At 44.7% G+C, this 10,755-nt stretch overlaps 3 non-coding genes across 3 annotated transcripts; all 3 read left to right on the top strand.

Moving 5' to 3' along the window:
* The first annotated feature begins 985 nt into the window (after positions 1-985).
* trnaf-gaa (transfer RNA phenylalanine (anticodon GAA)) lies at positions 986-1,058 on the top strand. The gene has a single exon. It is a non-coding gene; the product is annotated as a tRNA-Phe (tRNA).
* Positions 1,059-9,660: 8,602 nt separating this feature from the next.
* Positions 9,661-9,733, top strand: trnaf-gaa (transfer RNA phenylalanine (anticodon GAA)). The gene has a single exon. It is a non-coding gene; the product is annotated as a tRNA-Phe (tRNA).
* Positions 9,734-10,136: 403 nt separating this feature from the next.
* On the top strand, positions 10,137-10,208 carry trnaq-cug (transfer RNA glutamine (anticodon CUG)). Its single transcript has one exon. It is a non-coding gene; the product is annotated as a tRNA-Gln (tRNA).
* Positions 10,209-10,755: the final 547 nt, after the last annotated feature.

Here is a 10,755-nt window from a genome sequence, read left to right as displayed (position 1 = left end):
ATACACAAAAAAAAACATTTAATAAAACATTTGAAGTGTCTTAAAACAAATCTGATAAATCATGTCAATCAAATCATATCCCTCCATTTTTATTCATTTTATTAAATAATCAACAACATGTAATGTGCAATATTTAAAAATAATAATAATACACACAAAAAAATATAAATCAATATAATGATGTCATAGATAAATGAAGACGCAGGCGCAGTTGATCACACGCAGAACACGGGTTCGAATCCAGCCCGCGGAGGGTGACTTGTTTCAAATGTGACTAAAATATAGCCCTAATAATGTTGCAGGGGAAATTTGTGGGCAAATTCTCGTTTTTCGCGTCTTTTTGGCTTGTGTGCGGGGGCGCAAAGATTGGGCCCCTTCTTTTGCGGAGCGAGCGCTCTACCATTTGAGCTAATTCCCCTCGATGATGGAGAAGAGGTGTCCATCGCTCTCAAAGACAAAGACGAGGCGCGATCCCTAGCACGTGTGCAGGTGCTGCAGCGTGATTTCCAATGACCACAAAAAAGAGGCTGCATTTCCTCTGTGCTGGCAACTTTGCACTGGCTACCTTTTAATTGTAGATTTAATTAAAATATTGCGCTTTAAGCCATGAAAGCTTTAATGTTTTCGGCCCGGCAGCAGCAGGGAGGACGTATGTTTAGGCTCGTTGGTCTAGGGGTATGATTCTCTCTTAGGGTGCGAGAGGTCCCGGGTTCAAATGCCGGACGAGCCCATTATCAGGCTTTGCTTTTAATCTCTTCAGCCTGATTAGGGCAACCAGGATATTTATGAGAAATTGGGGATAAAATGAGCTTGAGAGAGGCCGGTTAGCTCAGTTGGTTAGAGCGCGGTGCTAATAGTGCCAAGGTCAAGGGTTCGATCCCCGTACGGGCAACTCATTTTCTCTCTGGGACCTTCGCTCTGCTCTTCTCGAAAATGACTGGCGGTCTCCCAGACATGGCTGCTGGCTAAACCGCACAAGTACCTGGCCGAATTAGCTCAGTTGGGAGAGCGTTAGACTGAAGATCTGAAGGTCCCTGGTTCAATCCCGGGTTTCGGCAGAGGAACCACGTCCGCCTCTCTTAGTCGAGGCGGTCTATTGACCAAACGCCAGCTCTTATCTACCTGATTCCACCTAGCCTCATCGTTCAGCTATCAGGGTGTGTTTGTTCCATGGTATAATGGTTAGCACTCTGGGCTTTGAATCCAGCGATCCGTGTTCAAATCTCGGTGGGACCATCATTTGCCAGGAATGTGTGCAGTACCTCGTTTGAAAAAACTTTTTCGGCAGCACTGAGCCGCAAGAGCTCATCTAGGTAGTGCCCCTTGAAGGGGGGCGTAAAAAGGATGGACAGCACTGGAGAATGCAGGCATCGATCCCACTACCTCTCGCTTGCGCCTACTGCTTCCTACCGATTGAGCCAAAGTAAGCCCAAAGTAAGCCCACGTGAGCCAATCGTGTTTCTCTGCTGTGGCTTACTTTTGACCAATCGCGTTCTCTCCTGTGGCTTACTTTTGACCAATCGTGTTTCTCTCCTGTGGCTTACTTTTGACCAATCGCCTTTCTCTCCTTTGGCTTACTTTTGACCAATCGCGTTTCTCTCCTGGCTCTGCTCCTGTGGCTTACTTTTGACCAATCGGCGACCGCTATTATTAGGCAAGGCAAGGCAAGGCAAGTTTATTTATATAGCACATTTCATACACAATGGTAATTCAAAGTGCTTTACATAGAAGAAATTAAAATAATCAAAAGAAATCAGAATAATTAAAACAGTTTGGAATAAAAGATAAAATACAGAAATAATCAAATGAAATCAGAATAATTAAAACATAAAATAAAATACAGTGCAAACAGTCGGACGAACAGTGGCACAGTGCTCATTCAGTAAATGCACAGTTAAACAGATGTGTTTTGAGTCTGGATTTGAATGTGACTACTGTAGGAGCACATCTGATCTCTTCTGGAAGCTGGTTCCAGCTGCGGCTGGCATAGTAGCTAAAAGCAGACTCGTCATGCTTAGAGTGAACCCTTGGTATTTCTAGCCGATGTGATCCTAATGATCTGAGTGATCTGTTGGGTTTATATTCACTGAGCATATCCTAGGCCATTGAATGATTTATATACCAGTAATAATACTTTAAAATCAATCCTAAATGTAACTGGCAGCCAGTGTAAAGACCTGAGGACTGGTGTGATGTGTTCATATTTTCTGGTTCTGCTCAGAATCCTAGCAGCAGCGTTCTGTATGAGCTGCAACTGTCTTATGGTCTTTTTGGGAAGGCCAGTGAGAAGTCCATTACAATAATCCACCCTACTGGTGATGAAAGCATGCACAAGTTTTTCTAAGTCTTGACTGGAAACAAAGCATCTAATTCTTGCAATATTTTTCAGGTGATAATATGCTGATTTAGTTATTGCTTTGACATGACTACTGAAACTAAGGTCTGACTCTAGAGACACACCCAGATTCCTGACTTGATTTTTAGTTGTTTGACCCCTAGACTGAAGGTATGCTTTCACCTTGAGAACTTCATCTTTGTTTCCAAACGCAATGACTTCAGTTTTGTATTTGTTTAACTGAAGAAAGTTTTGGCACATCCAATTGTTTACTTCATCAATGCATTGGCAAAGGGAGTCAATGGGGCTGTAATCGTTAGGCGATAGGGATAAGTAGAGCTGTGTGTCGTCTGCATAGCTATGGTAAGCGATTTGGTTCTTTCTCATTATTTGGCTCATTGGGAGCATGTACAGGTTGAATAGGAGCTGCGCAAGAATTGAGCCTTGAGGGACTCCGCATGTCATGGATGTCCACTCAGACTTATGGTCTCCAATACTCACATAATAACCTCTGCCTCGTAAGTATGACCTGAACCATTTTAGGACTATCCCAGAAAGCCCGACCCAGTTTTCCAGCCTGTCAAGAAGTATTTTGTGATCGACAGTGTCAAATGCAGTACTGAGGTTGAGTAGTACCAGCACTGATAATTAGCCTGTATCAGTATTTAAGCGAATATCATTTATTATCTTTATGAGCGCGGTCTCTGTACTGTGGTGCGGTCGGAAACCAGAGTGAAAATGGTCAAAGTATCCATTCGAGCATAAGAATTTGATCAGCTGATTGAAGACAACTTTTTCAATGATCTTGCCTATGAAAGGAAGATTTGATATCGGTCTATAGTTGTTTAATATGGTCTTATCCAGATTGCTCTTTTTCAGGAGGGGCTTGACGACAGCAGTTTTCAGGGAGGTCGGAAAACTCCCAGAGAGAAGTGAGGCATTTACCACTTCCAGGAGATCTGCTTCTAAGCTGTGTAACACATTTTTGAAAAAAGATGTGGGAAGTGCGTCAAGGGCGCAGGTTGATGTTTTTAGTTGCTGTACGGTTTCTTCCAAAATTTTGCCATCAATTTCTTCGAAATCAGACATAGTGGCTACTTTCTCGTGCTGTTGTCTGATCTGCCTGACCCCAGCGCAACTCAAGGATGAGCTGATCACCTTTCTGATATTATTGATTTTCTCAGAGAAGAAAGAAGTAAACTCACTGCACTTTCTCACTGAGAGCATTTCACTGGGAATCTGGCTTGGGGGGGTTGTCAGTCTCTCTACAGTAGCAAAAAGAGTGCGCGTGTTGTTTATATTGCTGTTTATAATATTCGAGAAAAAAGTCTGTCTAGCTTTGCTTAGTTCCTTATTGAAAGCATGGATGCTGTCTTTGTAGATGTTATAATGGACTACAAGTTTTGTCTTCCGCCACATGCGCTCTGCTTTTCTCCATTGTCTTTTCATATTTTGCACTGCTGTTGAGTTTCTCCAAGGTGCTTTTTGTCTGCCACTCTTCTTCCTGACTTTCACAGGAGCAATATCATCAATTACACTCTTAACTTTTGAGTTAAAAGAATCAAGGAGAAAATCAACAGAGTCAGCAGATATGCTTGGTGTTAAAGATATAGCCTTCATAAATAGTACACTAGTGTTCTCATTTAAGCATCTCTTCTTGACAGACACAGATCTAGCTTCAATGGCAGGAGAGATCAATATATCAAAGAAAATACAAAAATGATCAGACAGTGCTACATCCTTAATAACAATTGATGAAATGTTTAGACCCTTACTGATAAGTAAATCTAGAGTGTGTCCACGATTATGTGTGGGTCCATGTACATGCTGAGTCAGATCAAAAGTTTTTAAAACAGTTTTGATTTCTTTTGCCATATTGTTTTCTGCATTATCTATGTGAATGTTAAAATCTCCAGCAATGGCAAAGCAGTCAAACTCTGAGGAAATTGTTGATAACAGTTCTGTTAAGTTCTCAGCAAAAGCTGGAGAGTATTTTGGAGGCCTGTAAACAATGATAAGTAAATTGCGTGGAGCACCTTTTAACACAATACCCAGATACTCGAAAGACGGGTAATTCCCAAATGATATTTGCTTACATTGATAGACATCTTTATAAAGAGCAGCTAAACCTCCGCCTCTTCTGACAGCTCTGCAGACACTCATACAAGTAAAGTTAGGAGGGGCTGTTTCATTGAGGACTGTTGCACTGCAACTTTCTTCTAGCCAAGTTTCATTTAGCAACATAAAATCCAGGTTGTATGTGGTTATTAAGTCGTTGACTAAAAGTGATTTATTTTTAAGTGAGCGGATGTTTAAAAGTGCTAACTTAACAGTCTTACTTTTTGTCCCCACAGCAATCTTGGTATGTCGTGTAATAGGCACCAGATTAGATGGGTTTGCTGTACGGCTTTTGAAGGCCTTAGACTTTCTATCATGTAATCGAACAGCAATAGAAAAAGATACAGGCACACTGGGTTCCCGCTTGTTCTGTAAACATTTGAGAAAGTTATTGTTATCATAGCGGGGACCCGACACATATCACTGAGAGCTGGTATCAGTTGTTTTTGGTTCACCTCGAGCCGCTGGAGGAGGGTGTGGGCCCTGGCGCTGTGGCAGAGGCCGAAGAGCTCTCACAGGAGGAGGGGGAGGGCGAGCTGGGCCCGCAGGCTTTGGTGGTTGTGGGGCCTGGCGTTTTTTGGTTGGTATCTGGGGGCTCGCAGCAAAAGAGTGGGATAGTCTAGTTCCAGCATGCACCAGTTGTTCCATTTTCTCTGAGAAGCACAGAAGTGGAGATGCTGGAGAGAGTGGTAATGTTTCCGGTGAGAGGGATTTTTGCTCTGGTGTTATTGGAGGCTGTAATATGCTGTCCTGGTTTCCCTGGCTGTTTTCCAGAAAGTCGTCTATGGGTGCTGTATCTTGGAGCAGTGCTGGTATGTCACAGTCTGTCTGTGGTGAGCTCTGTGGGCAGGGCTCAGCTGAGATTGTGTCCGTGAGCAGAGGTTGTTGTGGCTGAGTGGTGTTATCACTGTCCTTGTGTGATGTGTCAACCGCATGTCCATTCAGGTGCTGAAATGAAATCCTGTGGTCATTCATACTGTATCCAGGTGTGTGTGTGCCATTCAGGTTGAGTGGATTGGCACACATTGCAGAAGGATGACGGAGGGAGAAGTAGATATTGTCCTTTAGCACTCTTGAACCAAGTTTGTTTGGGTGGTGGCCATCCTGTTGAAACAGTTGCCTCTGACTCCAGAAAAGATTGAATGAATATCATTCTTCCCCACATGAATGATGAGTCGATTTGCAGTCTTATGTTTCATCAGAATGTTCTGAAGTTCCCTGTTTACATCAGAAGTTGTTGCTTGTGGAAGGCAACACGTTGTTGTATCCCTGTTATTAATGCTTCTGATTACGGAGTCGCCCACTATCAGAGTCCTGGGCTCGGCTGCACTGTGAGCTGAGTGCCGCTGTCTGCTCGACCTTGAGCCCCAGTTAGCATCAGTGTTAGCTACTGGCTGATTCTGTCTGTGTGCGATCACATTCATCAAATTTGGGGATTCCTCATTCATTAATACTTCAAATCTGTTCTCAAGATGTATAGGCGGTGGTAGGAGACCAGTGTTTGCAGTCCTTGTCAGAGCCGTATCTGGGGTAGAGGATGCTACTGCAGTAATATGTGATGCTCGTGACAATCTGATGTCTCGAGTGCCTTTGGGTCTCGCACCCTGTTTGTGCCATCGATTAGTAAAACGATCGGCTTGTTTCTCTACACTCAGTATGGCCTGTCGAGAAGCACTAGATTCATGGGACTCACCGGCTGTATGCTGAGGACGTCCATGACGAAGCTCTGTTGTGTGTTCCGTCTGGTTTGGTGGTCCCGCAATTAACTTTGTTTCAAGAATTGCAATCCTTTGTAAAAGTCTGTGGCAGTTGGAGCAGCAAGTAGATTCCAGAGGAGGCATTTTCTTATCCTTATGAATGTAGGCAGTTGTGTTTTCTCTTCCCCGGAATGTAAGCTTTCAGTGGGAGGCTGGTCGAATAAAATAATTCTGCTTTTTTTTGTAGTAATCCAAGCGTTTGAGCACTGTGCTGATTTGCTGAAGTTAAAATTAGATGATAAAAGTAGATAAATTATAGAAATATAAAAGCGATAGAGCAAAGCGCGGAGCAGTAAGCGAGAGCGTCCGAACAGTAGCTGAGCAGGAAGTAGTCGTCATCAGTAGTAATTATCGTCATCTTTGCAACAGGTAAGTCTATTCTTCACGACTGTATAATCGATCATTATTTATTCATAAACAGTGTTTGTTTTTAGACAATTAAACATGCCAATAAAGCTAGCTAGCGTGTAATAGCACACGTTTTCTTCTGTACATGTGAACCTGCAACTTTACCATGATACATGATACATGGCATGATACCAGCAAGATTGTACCAAGAAGTGTTATTTATTTTCTTATTAATAAGTTCATCACACTATTTACAATTTGTACACAAGGCAATACAAAGTGATTCACAGTTGTATAAAAACAATAATGCTTATGCTCATAATAATAATAATCATTAATTATTATAATATTATAATAATTAATTACATAAAAAAGAAATGCTGTAGTAAAATACTTTCAGTTGGAATATGACAGCTATGTAACGTTCTGTTTATGCCTGTGTCCTTTCAGATTATGTATGCATACCCGGTTTTACGAAGAACCTCTGAGGGTCGACTCCTTATGGGGCCAACTGAGGAGGCCAATAGGAGGAAGATCGTGTTGGCAGGGAGGGCCAGGTGTAAGGAGGAGGTCCTGGCTGAGGCCACTGCCTTTGTGAGGCAGAATGGAGGGAATCCTGGAGACCAGTTCCTGGTTCTGGCTCAATGCAAGATCCAGTTTGGGAAACACCAGGGTCAGAGGTTCCTGTGGCTGCTGGAGAACTCACTGGGGTATGCCTGCTATCTGGTCAGCAGCATTTTGGGGGAGGAGGAGAGGGACAACCCGCTGTCGGACAACCAACACCTGTTCCTCAGATACACCTCGCAGATCAGGGAGGTAGGCGAGGCTGTGGAGGTGTATCATATAAAACAGGCCATGCTGCAGGAGGCCCAGAGGACAGGAGACTCTGGATGTCTGATGGTGGAGTTTGGGGATTTTAAGGGTAGGTCAATGAAGGAGGTGTATGAGGACCCAAGCAAGGAGGCCCAGGCTCTCATCACCTACCTGAAGAAGGCAAAGGCCAGGCCTAACACCAATATGGCCCTTTTCAAAGCATACGTGCTGAAGAGGCAGGCTCCAGCCCATGTGCCCACCACCACTGTGCCCACTGCATCTGTCCTCACTGCTGCTGTGCCCACTGCCACTGTGTCTGTTCCTCCTCCACCTACTGCCACTAAGAACAAGCCACTACTGGCGACCAATGTGAAGGCCCTGTTGGCGCGGGGGATGCATTTATTTTCTTCACAGCTGGCACAAAAGATTTTGGCTCCAGCCAAACCCTGTAAGTGATTTGCAAGCTTTAAAATCATTACAGTATATATTATGCAGTATATATGTCTAACGAAAATACGTGTTCAACAGCTGCAGGACCACGTGTACATCCTGCGTCTGAGTCCGCAGCCCGGAGACAGCTCTTTACATGTGGTGAGTATCACTTAACGCATACAAGTGTGTTGGTGACATGTGCTTAGTGTTTTATGTTATTTTACAGACTCTGCTGCTACGGATTTTTTTGAGGAGGAAGATGACCTGGAGATGGCAACTGTAGCCTCGCAAGCTGAGGAACAACTTCCTCAAGGTATGTAAATCTTAAACAATATTTTACAAACAATTACAAATAAAACAAAACAGTATTTTTTAAATGACATATTATTTTATTTCACAACACAGAGGAATGGCACTTCTCAGGTGTCAATCTACATTCACTCTTTGAGTGAACATCCTCAAAGGAAAAAAGATAATTTAAAGGTGTATGTAAAAGGTTTTATTTCATTTTTTATCGTAATCACTGACTAAAGCTCATTCTTGTCATCTCATACTTCCCCCACTCCCCTTGGAATAAGTGGCTGTTGTAGTGTTTGGTCTGCTTCGCTTCACACTTGGCTGATCCCATCTTTTTTTCTTCTTGTATTTCTTCTAATGGTGCTTGGATGAAAAACAGGATGATTTTCACTGCTTCCTTCCATCTTTTCATCATCATGTCATCTCTCTACTAATCGTACATGCTTTGCAGTAAACCTTGTAATCGCAGTAGCTGTCCAGCAGAGCTGAGAAAGTCATGCAGTGAAAGTCTAAAACAATAAGATAATTTCGTTGTGTTTTTTTACGCTCCAGCCACTGCAGGCTCGAGAGGCCCTGCTCCTGCCCCGGCTCGTGCTACTGCCCCTGCTCCTGCCCCTTATCCTGCTCCTCCAGCATTGTGGACCCCTGGCCAGGTGTCCCAGTCGCCTGCAGAGCTTCCTGTCCACTGGAAAGAGCAACTCCCATCTTTCCAGCAAGGCCTTCAACCCCTGTCCCTCTGCACCAGGACCATCCTCACTACAGCCACCCACAGGACTGCAGCGCCCTGCCCAGCCTCCTCTGCAGTCTCCTCCTCTGCGCCCTGCCCAGCCTCCTCTGCAGTCTCCTCCTCTGCGGCCTGCCCAGCCTCCTCTGCAGTCTCCTCCTCTGCGCCCTGCCCAGCCTCCTCTGCAGTCTCCTCCTCTGCGCCCTGCTCAGCCTCCTCTGCAGTCTCCTCCACAGCCTTCTGTCCAGCCAAGTGCTGCCTCTGCTCCTGCAACATCAACTGGGTCCAGTGTTGCAGACCAGGCTCCTGTAAGTAAGCTTCTCATTATTCGTGTGCAGGTCCTGCAGCGTGATTTCCAATGACCACAAAAAAAGAGGCCGCATTTCCTCTGTGCTGGAAACTTTGCACTGGCTACCTTTTAATAGTAGATTTAATCAAAAAATTGCGCTATAAGCCATGGAAGCTGAAATGCTTGCGGCCCGGCAGCAGCAGGGAGGATGTATGTTTCGGCTCGTTGGTCTAGGGGTATGATTCTCGCTTAGGGTGCGAGAGGTCCCGGGCTCAAATCCCAGACGAGCCCATTATTAGGCTTTGCTTTTAATCTCTTCAGCCTGATTAGGGCAACCAGGATATTTGTGAGAAATTGGGGATAAAATGTGCCAGAGAGAGGCCGGTTAGCTCAGTTGCTTAGAGCGTGGTGCTAATAACGCCAAGGTGGCGGGTTTTCATCCCCGTACGGGCCACTCATTTTCTCTCTGGGACCTTCGCTCTGCTCTTCTCGAAAATGACGGGCGGTCTCCCAGACATCCCTGCTGGCTAAACCATACAAGTATCTGGCCGAAATAGCTCAGTTGGGAGAGCGTTAGACTGAAGATCTAAAGGTCCCTGGTTCAATACCGGGTTTCGGCAGAGGAACCACGTCTGCCTCTTTTAGTCTACCTGATTCCACCTAGCCTCATCGCTATCTGCCTCTCAGACAGCCAGCTAGCAGAGTGTGTTGGTTCCATGGTGTAATGATTAGCACTCTGGGCTTTGAATCCAGATATCTGAGTTCAAATCTCGGTGGAACCTTTTTAGGTTCTTTGCTGAAGGGAGGGAAAAAACAGAGGTGATGCGCAACTGCTGACGTGGCGGTGAAATTGGCACTCTCAAACCGAGTCGGAATTGGGGAAACATGGGCTTAAAAAGCAAAGGCTTCATTTGCTCCTTGCTATCGTGCTTCTGGACTCAATGACTTAAATCCTTGCTATCGTGCTTCTGGACTCAATGACTTAAATCTCTGCTGCTCATGGGAAAAGTTGACACACGCCAAGGTTCCATCGTGTAATGGTTAGCACTCTGGGCTCTGAATCCAGCGATCCGAGTTCAAATCTCGGTGGGACCTGCTTTTGCCAGGAATGTGTGCAGTACCTCGTTCGAAAAAACTTTTTCGGCAGCACTGAGCCGCAAGAGCTCATCTAGGTAGTGCTCCTTGAAGTGGGGCGTAAAAAGGATGGACAGCACTGGAGAATGCAGGCATCGATCCCACTACCTCTCGCTTGCGCCTACTGCTTCCTACCGATTGAGCCAAAGTAAGCCCAAAGTAAGCCAACGTGAGCCAATTGTGTTTCTCTGCTGTGGCTTACTTTTGACCAATCTTGTTCTCTCCTGTGGCTTACTTTTGACCAATCGCCTTTCTCTCCTGTGGCTTACTTTTGACCAATCGCGTTTCTCTCCTGGCTCTGCTCCTGTGGCTTACTTTTGACCAATCGGCGACCGCTGTTATTATCGTCATCTTTGCAATCTTTGCAACAGGTAAGTCTATTCTTCACGACTGTATAATCGATCATTATTTATTCATAAACAGTGTTTGTTTTTAGACAATTAAACATGGCAATAAAGCCAGCTAGCGTGTAATAGCACACGTTTTCTTCTGTTCATGTGAACCTGCA

The sequence above is a fragment of the Siphateles boraxobius genome, unplaced genomic scaffold, assembly GCF_051911475.1.
Source record: "Siphateles boraxobius isolate OS27281-9 unplaced genomic scaffold, OSU_SipBor_1 19, whole genome shotgun sequence".
Taxonomy (NCBI): domain Eukaryota; kingdom Metazoa; phylum Chordata; class Actinopteri; order Cypriniformes; family Leuciscidae; genus Siphateles; species Siphateles boraxobius.
The sequence above is the reverse complement of the archived record's forward strand: the minus strand, read 5'-3'. Positions and strand labels throughout refer to the sequence as shown.